General features: G+C 33.3%; 1 protein-coding gene across 1 annotated transcript in view; it reads right to left on the bottom strand.

Annotated features, from left to right (window-relative positions):
• Nucleotides 1–15,554, bottom strand: part of LOC102699018 (catenin alpha-3) — a 545,540-nt gene that overhangs the window by 39,024 nt on the left and 490,962 nt on the right. The gene's annotated exons all lie outside the window — the stretch shown is intronic.

The following is a 15,554-nucleotide window of genomic DNA, read 5'->3' as shown; positions in this document are numbered from 1 at the left end:
TTTGTTTGAATAGATTTAAAGCATTCTTTAGACAATGAACTGGTTCAAAAAGGATATCATTTAGATATCCTTTTAAAAGAACTCTATTGTTCCGTTATTAACCCATTATCTAAAAAAAAAAAAAAAACACTGTTGATCTGACAAATTTCCTGACTATTTAGTTGTATTTATTAGCTAACTTGGAACTAAAAATTCTTATTCATCCTTGTTTAAAAATCATGTCTATTCAGTCCTGTTTTCAATCAGCATCATGAGTGGAATGTCATAGTAAAAAAAAACTATGAAGGTGTTTCAAATTAAAATTGAGAAACATGTTTATTTTGATTTATCTTGAAGCAACCAAGCATCCTTGTTCTTATATTCTTTAACTTAAAATAAATTAGTATGATGATGTAACATTTCAAGTTGGTAAGAGCCAAAAGGCATTTTGGTTATGACTGGCTGTTTACATGTCAGTCGCTGCTTGTTGTTAAAATGAATGATTCCAATGAGATCTGATAGCAAACTGTCAGGGACATAAGTACATGACATTATAACTGTTTTTTCCTCTGTAATGCTTTTTTATATCTTTTCCTCTTAAATTGGTATAACATAGCTTATATATATGATTATATATTATAATTAGAAGCCCAAAACGTCATGATGCTATCCAGATTACAAGAATGCAATCTGCAATCATGTTCTAAAATGTATTATTTATTATTTATATAAGATCTTTAATTGCTTACAAGGCTAGGTTATCAAATAGTAACATATAGCATACTATTTCTTCTGCTTGTTCTTGTATAACAGACAAATTCATCCTTATTATGTTTGAGAGCTAGTTGTAGGTGAATTGCCCTCTCTATAATGAGAAAATGTAAACACATAAGATGTGCAATTTGCCTATAATCTTTCTTGTGGAGAAAGAGGACCAAGGCTGTATATTTTAATGTGGCAGGGCTATGTATAATCCACGCACAGCAAATTTTAATCATAATCCTTTAGAATTTAAGTATGCAGGCTGATATTTGCTGCTGATTTTACTCACATTTTGGGGATTTTTTTTCTTATTCACCATTTGCTGGAAAATAATTTACCTACATGATACAGATGCAACCATTCAAAATGCATGATAAAACACCATACCGTGCAAAATTATCTACAGAACAGTTTGGAATACCGCAGTACATGATTGGCTGGCCAAAATGACTGACAGGTGGTACTTGTGGTGCACTGGTTGTTAGTGAAATGATTGGTTAATTTAATCTCTTCACTGTGCATGTTTAAACACGCTTAATACTGAATATTATTATCGAATTTTACAATTTAAGGGAAATTTGGTAGCTGAGCATAAAAAAAGAGGAGCATAACATCTCTGAATGTCATAAACAATATTAATTTAATATATGTAAATATATTATACAAACTATGTATTGCTGGTAATGATAGTTTAAATAAAAAATACACAACAGTATTCCACTTTCTTCATAAACATTGTATGCATCAAAGTCTTTCACTCGGTCACTTACTATGGTTATTTTGGAAAAGTTTTGACATGATCATTCTGATTATATTAAGTTTATATACTTTATAAAAAGCTGTATCTTTTAACCTTTTCTATGAATACTTGCGCTCATTATCGCAGTAAAAAACCTCATATGTTTTAGAATCTGCTACTGTAAATAGTGAATACAATATGGAATCGCTTATCTAAAGAAATTAATAGCGGTATTAATTTAAGGATCTAAATATATGTATTTATATAGTTGGTAGTATTGCTATAATCCACTTTCTTTGTAAACATATTTTTAATTTAAGTCATTCACGAATGTTTACTTTCAAAACATTTTTAAGCTGTTTGTCTCAGCTGTGTGTCTGAGCAGCCAGTTGTTTTGTCAATAGGGGTTCTTTCTAGGCAATCCAAACTCAATACCTGCTTAGGGCACAAGTTTTTTTAAAAAACAAGACTTAAAAAAAATGTAATAGTAAATATGTACACTAAATTAATATTTAAAAAAATATATTATAACATATTAAATGTTAAGTGATATTAATAATGAAATAATGTGAATACTGTCAACAGTTGGAGAAAAAACTAATTCAACTGGTTTAACTCAATTCAATTCAAAACACTATTCAGTGGGGCAATTTAACAGACGCCTTTACAACAAGCCTTAAAACTAAACTGTATATATTGTAATTAGAATCAAGAATACCAATAAAATGAAACTATAATAATGTGTCTGGTCATTATTAACAGTATTAATTTAATTATAGTAATTTCAAGCTTCTTGTATCTTTTTCAGAGTCATTTTTTCCTTCAGTTTTCATAACCTTCGGTTATGACATGATGTTTCAGATGTCAATAACATTGTGAACAAATGACACAGCACCTTCAAACCGCAGGCATTTTAAAGATCGTGATTTGTCTTTTTATTTAAACAATTTCTAGTACTGCAATATCTGTTTGCATTTTTAGAAACCTTAGTTTGAATAAAGTGGATCCCAAGTGCAAGTGACTTCATAACGTGAGAAGGCATTATGCTATATTTTTTATGCATCAGTTGAAGCCTTCTGAAGTCTGTCAAAAACATAAAAATGTAACATAATATTGTGTGGCACGATGGGCAACTGATTCTTTTATTTTTAAAGAAAATCAAAAATAAGAAACAATAACGTGCCTCCCTAAAACACACATTGCATGATTTTAAAACACATAAAAACAGGTTTAGTTAAAAACATGAAATCCACTAAATCTTTGTGTAAGCTGTCAGTTTTTTAAACTTTTTAATTTAAACACTTTATTTTGTAAACACAACACACATTTTTAATCAGTTTAATGTTTAACATGTAGTTATACAGTTTAAATTTATTAAAAGTCTAAACAGTATATTATTTAAATTCTGTAATTGGCAAAAGACTGTCCCTCAACATTGGCTTGGATTTGAAACCGGACGTTTTCTGCCAACAGCCCAAATACTGCACATGCTGAGCACCTGGTGGTATTACAAAATATTTAACTTTATTTTAAAAAATATGCGGTACTTTGTAGTTTGTTGCGGAACATCCACCGCATTTAAGCGCAACATACCTCGCGCATTTTGAATGGCTGATCTGTAAATGATTTTTAAATGACCCTCTTCAGTCAATATCTTTAAATAAGGTTAATCAGTGTGATCGGCAGACAAAATAAATAACATCAAACAATGATCTTGAAAACTGAGAACTCAGAATTATGTATAGAAAAGACCACCATGCTTTTGCTTTACTATCAATGGTTAACAGTCAATTTTTTTCATGCACTAAAGTACTTTTATTTTGACAGTCACATTTTTTTTTCTTACAAGCTCCAGTAATGTTATTAATCGGCTCAATTTTAATATATATATATTACACACACTCATTAACTATTATACACCTAGATCGTTACCAGAAAACTGAAAGCACAATCATAAAATATTTGAAAATGTGATTTGATTTTGAGGTATGGTTTTTAAAAGACAAGCATTAACCTTCTAGTGCTTGTTTGCCATAACAGAGAATTTTATGAGGTGAATAAAATATCAAATTAGTCTTAGAAAGGATAGCTGGAGAAACAGTGAACAACGCAAACTGAAACAATCATAAATATTTTAGGCTGTTTACTTGTTTAGTACAATTAACACACTGACACTTTATGCTTTATAATTCTTTACAAAACAGACAAATAACAAAAACAAAGAGGATGTAGTTGCATAAATTTCTGTGTGCATTTATGGGTTTAGAATAATAAAATGTCATATTGTGTTACACTATTATTGTGAGCTTAACACCTCTACACTCTTAGAAAACTGAATGTGGGCACTAAAACAAAGACTGTAAGAATGTCTCGAGCTACTGCAATTTGAAAAGTGAATTTTAAAAGCACAATTTAAATGTAGGCAGTAATTGGGGTTAATAACACTATTTTCCTACTTGTTTCATAAGCTAGTATGGATGTTACTGACTTCCTGTTGCTGTTTCTGCTTAGCTTGTTATTTGCTGTTTAAAGTAGTCCATCTTCTGGACAGAAGCCTCAAGGCTGGATGAGGGGAAATGAGGTACAGAAATATATCACATGCTTCAGTACACAATGCCTCAGCAATGAACTTCAGCACCATCCATCCATCCAGGTAAGCTTAAAAGCTTACTTAAATTATTTTTAATTTCACGACATATGACTGAATGTACAGTTGTATAAAAAAGGTTCAAATACACAAAAAATGCTTTGGTTTATGTGTTTTTAACACTTAAGTTTGGAATGTGTGAATTGGGTGCACAAATTCCTTTTAAGAGGTAGTACTATATTGAAGGTTTATACTCACTATACATGTACAGTATATACTATATATATATCACTGTAAGTTAAATGTTTAACAAAGAAATTTCCACCCGTCTTTCCACCTATTCTTTTTGAAAATTCCTTGCACAGGTAGCATGTAACCATTATAGTTGACATTTCAAAATAAACTTTTCCCAACAGTGTTCACAGTTTTCATAGAAAATAAGCCTGTTTTTTTTAAAGCTGCTTGAAGAAAAATTTTTTGCAATGTAACACAATTGTCTAGTGTCATAATATTTAAATATTGGAAGAAGACAATGGCAAACCATAGAAGTGTGAAAAGGCTTAACTGAAGTAATACATTTAAGGCTGTGTATGGTGAAGCTTTATTAATTGGTCTATATTGACTTTAGAAATATTTTTTTTCTAATTTCATTTTGTTTCTGAATTAATATCACATGCTTTCAAGTATATTAGTTGCAGATTGAATATTAGGGCATAACAGTAAACAGCAGGGATTCCAATTTACATTTCATGAGCTAATTGCATTCAATCTCCTGTCAAGCCATATTAGGGAAATTGCCTGTATGAAAACAGAAACAGGGTACTCTTTATAGATTCTCCCTGTTGGCACATGAGGCAAAGGTCGATATTGCAAATGTCCCGAAAATGGAAAGATTGCATTGCAGTATAGCAGGTATAATTAATTTAAAAAGCTCATTGCACACGGAGTTCTTTTTTTCTTCAGGATCATAATAGATTCTGTAGTCATTTTGAACAATACACATGGGATGCAGAATGTAAGATGGATGACTTGGTGTTCTTCAGATTGAAAATATCACAAATGAGGTCCCATGGCTCCTTCAAACTGAACCTTAAGCTCTCCCTATTTCTAGTAACATCTCATAATGCATACCTGCTGTTGCTTTTTCCTGGGTGCTTGCTTAAGTATGGTTGTATTATGGGGCAATCTGCAACACACACACAAGAACAGCTCTTCTCTGGAGTATACATAGTTCAATAAAAACATGTCAAGAGTGTAAAAACTGAGCGTATTTGTAAATACTACCCCTGGGAAGCCAAAGAGGGGAATAATTTTGAAGTATAGTATGAAACTTTCACCACAAAAACTGTAGAACCACCCCGATTAGTGTGTTAATACAATGGTGTTAGGCCTCTATACTTTTTCCTCAGTTACCCACATTCAAAGCATCCAAACATGAAACAGTGAAGTGATACTGCACAGAAAATATCTGTGACCTCAGGAACCAAGCACTAAAATTTTGTTTCCCATTTCTAAATTACCAATGCTCATATTCATTTTTCAATCATAAAAAAAGGTATTTCAGGAACTAGAAAACTAGAAAAAAAAATTTCCATGAAATTTTCCAGTAAAATCAAATTAAATAAGGACATAATACAGAATATGAATATTGTGGTGTATTTACCCATGTACTGTATGTCCCAATAAAAACCAAGAATTAAGGATGATAAATTCACATTTGTAGTCCTGAAAGGATCATTTGGTAATAATATCTGTCAAAAGTGCAATAGGTTGCTTACTTTAATGCTGTAGACTGCAGCATTTAAACATTATGCGTTACTCTGCAATTGTGGGGTGTATTAGTGAGGGGAGGGAGGAGGAATATAGGAGCTTGATTACCAGCTTTGTGGTGTCATCTTTTGGAGGAATAAGTCGCTGTTTTGTGCTGGGGCAGCAGCATAATAGCAAGAGATGTAAATAGACTCAATAAACTTGTCAAGAAGGCTGGCTCTGCTTTGGGGATGAGCCATGACCCCTTGGAGGTGGTGGCGGTTCTTCTGCTGATTTGATGCAGCTGTCTTCCATGCAGCTGAACTTCTCCCATAGCTGATGAAATGAAGGGGGTATGCTAAGTGGGAAGCACAACTGGATACTTGTGGCAAAGGATACTTGTGGCAAAGTATTACTGTATATTACCCCCCCCTCCCCTCCCCATGATTTTGCACTAAGGGCTAATGGTTGACATTCTTCACTGTTGGTTTGTATTCTTCACTGTTGCATGAAAGAAAAGCTGAACACACACTTTGAATTAAATCTCTAGGTGCCGAGTTATTGACCAGAATTTTTACAGCAAATATGTAAAACAAAATGCCATTTTTATGTCCCTTGGTTATACCTTACCAATGCAATCTTTATGATACGAAAAGGAAAAAAAAAAGGTAACAAAAAAGATTTAAAGGTACTAAGAATGAGTTAGTAATAAATCACGCCACTTCACCTTTTTTGTGAAAGTGTCACATACACAATCAAGTATATCAGTGTAAGTGACGTGTATTGTAAGTGTAAATATCAAGAAGAAAATGTGAATTTTTAAAGCTAATTTTTGAAGTTTATGCAAAAAGCATATATTGCTTCACAAGTTTCTTTTTATAGAATGTCTGACATATGACTTACTGTTGTACAGATGTCTACCACTACTTACATTCTTATACCAGTTTGAAGGGTGACAGTGATGCATGTCTTTTGGTATTTCAGTATAATTAAAGTTTGCCAAGTTGTTTTTTTGCTTACTACATTATTTCAGCTTACCTTAAATGTCAGTAATTCCATGAACAGTATGCCTTGTCAAGATCAAATTAATATTTTCGTTGTAACCTAATTTTATGGAGAGATTCTCTTTGACCTTTGAAGGCTCTCTTCTTTGCTACTTTATTTTAGAGAGGGATTTTACATAAAATGTACATGTAAATGTATTTATTGCATAACTTTATCACAAGATAATGCAGTAATTACATGATAAGTATAATGGTATAGTATAAAAAATAGCATGTAAAGTTGAATAAGAATTTGGTGTCTGATGCATATTTTAATAATACAGTATGTAAATAGCTGTATGTCATAAATTGTCATTGCTTTTTCTTATTTGGTAAAACACTAAGTCACACTGCTATAGCCATGGCTTTCCAAACATACTGTATGCCAATCAAAATGATTTTTCACAATCTTGCCAGTCTTGCTCTTTGCCATAAGTACTATACCGAAGATAAATGTTTTTTTTTTTAAATAAAGTTTAAAACAATAGTTTTGGAGAGGTATAAAACTCTCACTGATTTCACCCACTTCCTCCTACAGTACCTACACTATTTAGACATATCCAGTTTCCACTTGCACATTTCGTTTTCAAATTCTGTATTTGCTGTATTTCTAGAGACAGACCTTATTGTACTATTCTTTTGAATTGACAGTTTCATAAAAAACAAGATTCAGTTTTGCTTGGCATGCATAGAACATTTGTGTTTTTCTCATATGGATTTTTAATGGTTGTCAGTATAACATGATATGGACAGTAGATTCCTTCAGCACACCAAACACACCAAAGCAAATTGAAAAAAAAATAGAACCCAGTTTATCCATAGCCTGTGCACAGTATAGTCATTTGTTATAATAAAGTTACATACAATTTCATTTGTTTTTCAGCAGCCATATCACCCTGCAACTCACAACTGGCAACCCACTGAAGCTCAGCAGGTGTGAACCCAGTCAGTACCTGGATGGGAGACCTCCTGGAAAAAACTAGGGTTGCTGCTGCAAGAGTTGTTGGGGCAAGCAGGGGGCAGTCACCCTGCGGTCTGTGTGGGTCTTAATGCACCGGTATAGTGACGGGGACATTATACTGTAAAAAAAAAAGTGCCACCCTTTGGATGAGACGTAAAACCAAGGTCCTGACTATGTGGTCATCAAAAGTCCCAGGGCGTTTCTCGAAAAGAGTAGGGGTGTAACCCCGGTGTCCTGGCCAAATTTCCCATTGGCCTTTATCAGTCATGGCCTCCTAATAATCCCCATCAATGAATTGGCTTCATTACTCTGTTCTCCTCCCCACTAATAGGTTATGTATGGTGAGCTTTCTGGTGCACTATGGCTGCCATTGCATCATCCAGGTGGATGCTACACATTGGTGGAGGGGAGTCCCCATTACCTGTAAAGTGCTTTGAGTGGAGTGTCCAGAAAAATGCTATATAAGTCTAAGCAATTATTATTATTTACAGAGGTGTTACTGTACAATACCTGCCTTCAGGTAGTCTGTCAGCAAATTATAGTGACTAAAGAGCTCAAGGGCCTTTAGTTGTATTATTCATCCTAATTATCAGCTAATATATGTAAACCACTGTCAAACGAAGGCTGTATTTCATTTGACGCTGCAACATTATCAAGTTCAATGAGAATAAGATCTCGGCATTTGGAACTGGAGCTCAGTGGAACAGTTTAATGTACCAAACAACATTCATCACATGATGGTATAATAACTGGCTCAGATACTTGTTTTTTTAGCTGTTTGCTCTTTCCTCGTTGAAGGTAACATACAGTATTGTACTTTGAAAGTCCTTCCTAATTAGCAATTGTTTGTGTATTCAATCTTACAGATTAAATTGATATTATCTCCTAGCCCCGCCCTTTCCTTGCAAAATCTTGAATTTAGCATTATGAAATTGAATTTGATTTTCTGACAGGATACAAATGTATATATACTGTACGGTATATGGTTGTGATGTTTAGACAGTGCTGGAAATTAATGATTTGTTTTTGAATGTTGAACATGTACAGAACAGTAATTAAACAAATGAATATGGATATGTTGCGCCGCTGATACTCATCATCTTGTCAGACCAAGCTGGGAACATATTTTACACATCACAGACACAGCTTCCCCAAACATGCTCAGTGTGCTGCTGATTTCTTATCATACTGTACAGTAGGTAGTTCTACTACTCATGCTTAAAATTTCATAGTTCTAAAAACATGGTGATTGTATTTGGATGAGGGGCTATTTACCATCATAAACATTGGTTTCACTGCTATGCTGATGAAACTCAGATCCGTTTTGCAGACTAAATCATACCCCTGTGTCTGTCTTATATTAAAACATGGATGTAAGCTATACTTAAGCTATACTGTGATTTTGCAAAGTTGCTGATAGCAATGTCAATTGTACTGAAATCAAACCTGTGAGAGAAGTTACTTTTAACCCCCAACTTTCATTTCAAGTGCATGTTAGGAACATCAGGAGAACTCTTTGACATCTGCATAACTTTACTCAAATAAGATCATGCCTAACTGATGTTAAAATGATGCATGCCTTTATTTCATCAAGATGTGAATATGTTTTAAGTAAGGTATTAAACTATCATTAAAAAAGTCTATCAAAGCCTATCAAACAGTAAACTGTTCCTGTTTTAAAACTAGCCAATCAATTCCAAACTTCACAGGCAATTACAGTATCTAGTGCTATTGTGGGCTATGAAAACGCAAAAGAATGGCAAAATACATGTAAAATTAAAGGGGTAAAAAAATACATTCCTGCTTTTCCAACTAGCTGAATGTTCAGCTAGCAGAATTCTCTCAAGTTGTTTGGAAAATGTACCGTTAATAAACAGTTATTTGTGGTTTACAAACAACTTACCCACCTGAATAAAAATGAAACAAAGAGGGAAAAAAAGAAAGTACTGAAAGGCTAGCATTTTAATAAATTAGCATAAACATCGTAAAAGGAATGAAAACACAACACTTACTGAATTTCTGGCTTTTAAAATGGCACTACTGATGTCTTTAAAATACAGGGTTCAGTCCATAATAAGAACAGTATAGTAGCAGACCTCAGAGAAATTATATATTATTAATATAAAAATTACAGCAGCTTTATACAGTAAACTATCAATGTCCATGCAAGGAAAATGTTAACAGATTTAGTGATCTACTGTAACCGTGCATATCTGACTTGTAGAGTGTTCTGTTCTTATCCTCAGACTACAGCATGTACAGTAACACAAGCAATTTCATACAGTATAGCTTAAAATAAAAATAAATTTTGAAAACTACAAAGCAAAGTGCCTATGCCTTCTGCAAGTTTGAACAACATTTTCAGTTATTTTCCTTCATATTTTTAAGGTGAGTAGCTATCCAGTTCATTCTCTTCTGCACAGCAAAGCCTCGTTTGATTCCTTTTACACCAGCTCCCACACACTGCACAGTTACAGCAGGTATTTTTGTGGGCAATTTTATACACTCTGTAGGAACATTACAAAACAATAAAAATACTCACAAAAAAGAAGAACACTCTAAATGGTTTTAGGTACCGATATACATTTAACAAAATCAAGTCTGCATGAGTAGTGTACCGGTTATGTGAACTAATGTGTGCCTTATTTATTTCTAACAAATGGATTTAATGTGTGTGGAGGAAAGCAACAGCTAGAGCATGATGAACAAATTGCTTGCCTGTTATATCCAGGGTAGAATCCACAACTAGTTGCTGTGTTCCTGCTAAATTCTTGTTGCAGCAGAGGTCAGTAACCTGGTTGCAAGCCCACTTGAGTTGACCTCAATGTGCTAAACCAGATGACAATATTCAATCACAACACTCAAACCCAACTCACAACCAGGGAAGTCTCCTTGGCCCATGCTAAAAATCAATAATCCTGAAACATGAGACATTGCAATGTTGTTATTCTAGTATTTACTTTTGGCAATATGTTAAATGCATTTTAAACTCCAGTCTGTTTCCTCAAAAACAGAATAAGTGTTTGCTTAATTAGTTTTTTCTCCACAAAAAAAACAAAACTTTTAAAACACGTTGTGAATAATTCACAAAGTGTTGAAACAATGTTCTCAACTAAGTATGAAAGAGGAAAACACACCAATAAATTCCTTATAATTTTATATTGATTCATTACCATACATACACTTTGGGTAATATATATTTTATAGTGTTCTGCTACTATAAAATACATCAGGCAGTAACAAAGGATGTAAAGTACAGTAACTATATGCTTTTAAAACTAAGTGAAGGATTACAAAATGTTGTGTGCAATGGGGACAGAATGCAATTATTTGTTTTGGAAAATGTCGAATAGCCACAAGAGCTATTAATAGAACCATGAATGAAAGAAATGTAAAAGAAAGAACAGTATTGCATGGGTATTTTCCCATAGTGTTCTGTTTATGACTTTTGTATGTGAAATACCACGAGACTGTCTAACATTTAAGTTAATGCATCGACTGGAATCAATCCAAGAGTTGTAGAAACAAAAGCCAAAATTTCAGGCTTTTTACAGACTGTTACAAGAGTATGCATGCTTTGGGACAAAGGAAACCTAAACAAAATGTCTGACATCAAACAATGTTGTCCTTAAAACGTCTGAGTAGAGAATGAATTACTGTAGTTCTAATCTCAAAATGCTAAAACATTGAATATATTGATTTTTTTCTGCTTATTTTCTTGTCTTACAGGTTATAGCATTCTTTAAACAAACACACTGCTGTATCTGAGTCCATACAACATTGGTTCTGTCAATCTGAATTGATTACAGTGGCCCTTGAGAGAACCAACTATTTAGATAATGGGAAATGTCATTTGTAACACATAAATGGATTAAAATATATAACATCAATTGCCAGCTATTAATAGAACCATTAATGTAAGGTGTTGCCAAAGAAGTGTGTAATGCACAATGAGAAAACCATTAAAGCTGTTCCTTAATTCCCTAACCTACACAATTGAATTGGATGTTGTTGCTTTCGAAACAACATTCTGCTAACAAACCATACTGAGACTTAAAAACATAAGGTATGGACTTTACACTAATAAAGTGAAAGGTTATTTCTCTATTAGGACATAGCAACTGTTTAGGATTTGCAGAAAGTCTGACTATAAATCCCTAGCAGGGAAAAGTAATAAGTGGATTTTAAAATCTTGAACATTAGTACATTTATTTTTAATATAATTCTTTAGTAAATCAGTGATAATACACCAAAAACAAAAAGAAATGCCTTTACTCTACTATTGTAGAGAAAAATTCCCTTGAAATTGAACTCTGATTCACTTGAACTTTTTATTTCATTGGAGGACTCTAAGTCTTTTTTCTGGGGAATCAACCTAACTAGGTGTCAAAGCATCCAAACAGAATTATCGAATTTCCTTTAAGCCTACAAATTAAACAGACTTTTTTAGAGTGCCTGAAAAATGTATAACTGAAATACCCATCATGCATTGAGATCCAATTTACACTTTGGCAGAAAGATAGATCTAACTCATTAAACCTTTTTACCATAACTGATTGTGTGCAGATTCACTCAGTAACATCCTTGATTTTCAAGTCTTAACCTAAAGAAATGTAAGTGTTAAAAAATGAACTGGTATGACATACAGTAACACAGAAACTATTTTAAAATGGCATGCTACATAATGTAATAAGTAAATAAACACAATTAAAAAATAAAGACAGATTGTAGAAAAAAGACATATTACGTATTACAGGTTTGCTGTCGATACAACTAATTTTAGACAAATGTTTCTCTAATGTGTTAATAACAGATGTTCAGCATAAATTTAAATTAGGTTGAAAACTTGTGGAATCTCTTTTCAATTTCTTGACTGTTGAAACAACAGCAAATGTTACTGTATCTTGAAGGACAAGAAAATTTGTCTAAGAAAAAAGGCCAAATTGTCCATATCTCATGCTTTGACTTTTTTTAAACTGTATCATTTTCCCCAAAATGTTAAATGTTTCCTGAGGTCTATATACATTTTGTGTTAGAGACTTAACCATTAAATGTTCAAAACTGCTAATGTAATTAAAGTGAGTTCCTTATATATAGTTCTAGGAACATATGGGCACATATGAAAACATATCTCCATATACTGTACATGTTTTTAGAACCATGATGTCCTTTGGGGATCCACTGGTATTGTTTTTATATCTCCAAGTGTAATTGCTATCCAACACTACTATCAAATCATTGTTATTCCAATATTACTATTATCTGCAGTTTTGCTTTTCTTTTCATGCCTTGTAGTCAAGAAAAAGAAGGGGCCACATTCTCAGTCATTTTAGGATGTAAGGTTTAGATCCCAACATGCATCAGTTTCTGCTTCATCTTTCTGGCATCAAATACTGTATATACGTGGTGAAAGTGTATGTAAAGCTCAATTTTTCTGTTTACCTGCCCATAAGACATAGTTCCAACTCTCAGTGAAATTCAGTTTAGTGAATTCATATGGTCTCTTTCTGTGTAGAGCCTTCTTCTTTGCAAATTATTTTCAACGTGTGACATCATTTCATTTGTGGTGCATAAAACTAAAACACTGAAGTGATAGGCGCTGATGGGGAGAATGAAGAGGCGAGATGATCCGCCATGAACTCAAGCTTCATTAAAACACAAAGGCAACAGAAGGGTTCAGCCAAGGAGAACGAATGGAAACTTTGCCCTTTCAGCAGACCTTCAAGTCAGCCAAGCCTACGACTAGGCTGGTGCTCACCTCATTACTGACACACACAGTCCCCTTAACAATTGGTGAAACCTCGATACCTAAAACCAACACAAACCCCTCCTCCCACTATTTACAGCTTGCAGTTCTTAACGGTGCTCCCAGCGGGAGCCCCTTTGTAGCGGACGCTACAATATTCTTTCCTCTGACTTTAACAGCATACACTTGCTTTAAGAAAGATGATTAGGTCAGCCTGCGGCGGACACTTGGTCCGCAGATCACATTTTGAGAACCACTGAGCTAAGGTACTTCCTCTGTAGAAATTCAGTATAATTCTATTGTTAGAAAAAATGTATTTAACAATACAAATCTTGGCTATCAACTAAAATTCTTACTTGGCTACTATAGCTATGGTGATGTCTCAATGTAATATACAATAAATTAAAACATGCAGTGCGATGTAGAATAATAAAGGTTGCCAAGAGCCTTCTTTTTATTGCTCTTCTCCTCTGTTCTTCCAGTCATCATGTCTCAAATACATTTTTAAATTGTGTTAATGAAACAAATCCTGAATTACAGCATGTTAGGTAAAACACAGAACCCATTATAAATTAAACATTTTTTGTATACTTCTTCTGTTATATCCTCATTTGTTTTTATCTCTGACAAATATACAGTGCCTTCACCTCCCTTTCAGTTAACACTGACACTAACACAAAATCATGCATGCAATACTCTTAATAAAACCTTAAAGGAACACATTTTGGGATGAAAACAAAATGTCAGTAAAATGGGAGAATATATTTGCTAGGCACTGTATTGCTTATTTTTTATATTGCTTATTTCTTGTATATACTTATTTTTAGTGTATATCAATCAAAGAGTTTGAAACATTTTTGTCATGTTACATGTACAGTACATTTTTTATTTCTATGTTCCAAATCCAAATGTCTTCATTCCTCATGTTGTGTGCAATGTTTTTTTAATAAAAAATAAATAAATGTGTGCTTCAATACACTGCCATCCACAGGAAGAAAAACTGGGACACAAAATTGATATTGAAAAGAGTGCACGTATGTTTTTCTGATCTACCTTAGGCAACATGGCAACAAGCAAAGATATTTAAAGTTTTTTTTAAACAATATTTACTTAGGAAGTCACAAAAAACTAAAGAGCAGCATGCAATGTTACAGTCTATAGTGCTGAGCACTTTTAAAATACACAGATAAACAGGAACCATTGCTAACACAATGGATAAAACTGGATATCCTTCGACTCTGGAGCAGTGCAGCACTTTCCAGTGTTTTCAAGAGACAAATGAGAATAAGACAACTAAAGACTATAAAAATTTGCAGCAGAGCCATGGACAGAAAATGTAGGGGATGTCTTGAGCAGTGAAGAGAACAAACTTCATGCCAGTGAACATATGAAGTAAATGACCCCGCATCTGCCAGTAAAAGGAAATGATGTATGGCAAAAGCATCCAGTTCTAAAAAATAATATGTTTTGGCATTATAATGTGTGTTTGTATGTTTTTAAATAAATAAAAATGTCCGAACACATCATGAAGCATACAGTTGTGGTTCTGTCTTTTTGCATAACCTAAATGGAGGCATTCTGTGTCTATGTACAGTATGTTATTGCCTCTGGTGCTGTGGTATCATCATTTTGAATTATGTCCCTTCACTGGTAAATCTTCAATGCTTTATTCTTTTTCTTCTAGATTTTAAGGAAGAAAACATCTGACCTGCTTAAAAGCACATCTCTAGGATTGTATTTCTTCATCTTTAGTTTCTCAAAACCTTTTTACAGATGGTTTGAAAATAAATCCTTAATATTGTTAAATAATAATTGGTGGCATAGTCTGAGATTGTAAACCTAGAATATACAGTATATGAATAAGAGGTAATTTAGCCAAAACTAGAAGAAAAAAAAAGATGTAAGCTATAAATCAATTGTTATGCCCCTGAATGATTTATCAAGGTTAGGCTTAATAAATGGTAAGAAAGCATTTCTTCAGGTCAATG

The sequence above is a fragment of the Lepisosteus oculatus genome, chromosome 4 (assembly GCF_040954835.1).
Source record: "Lepisosteus oculatus isolate fLepOcu1 chromosome 4, fLepOcu1.hap2, whole genome shotgun sequence".
Lineage (NCBI taxonomy): Eukaryota > Metazoa > Chordata > Actinopteri > Semionotiformes > Lepisosteidae > Lepisosteus > Lepisosteus oculatus.
This window is presented reverse-complemented; position numbering and strand designations above follow the sequence as displayed.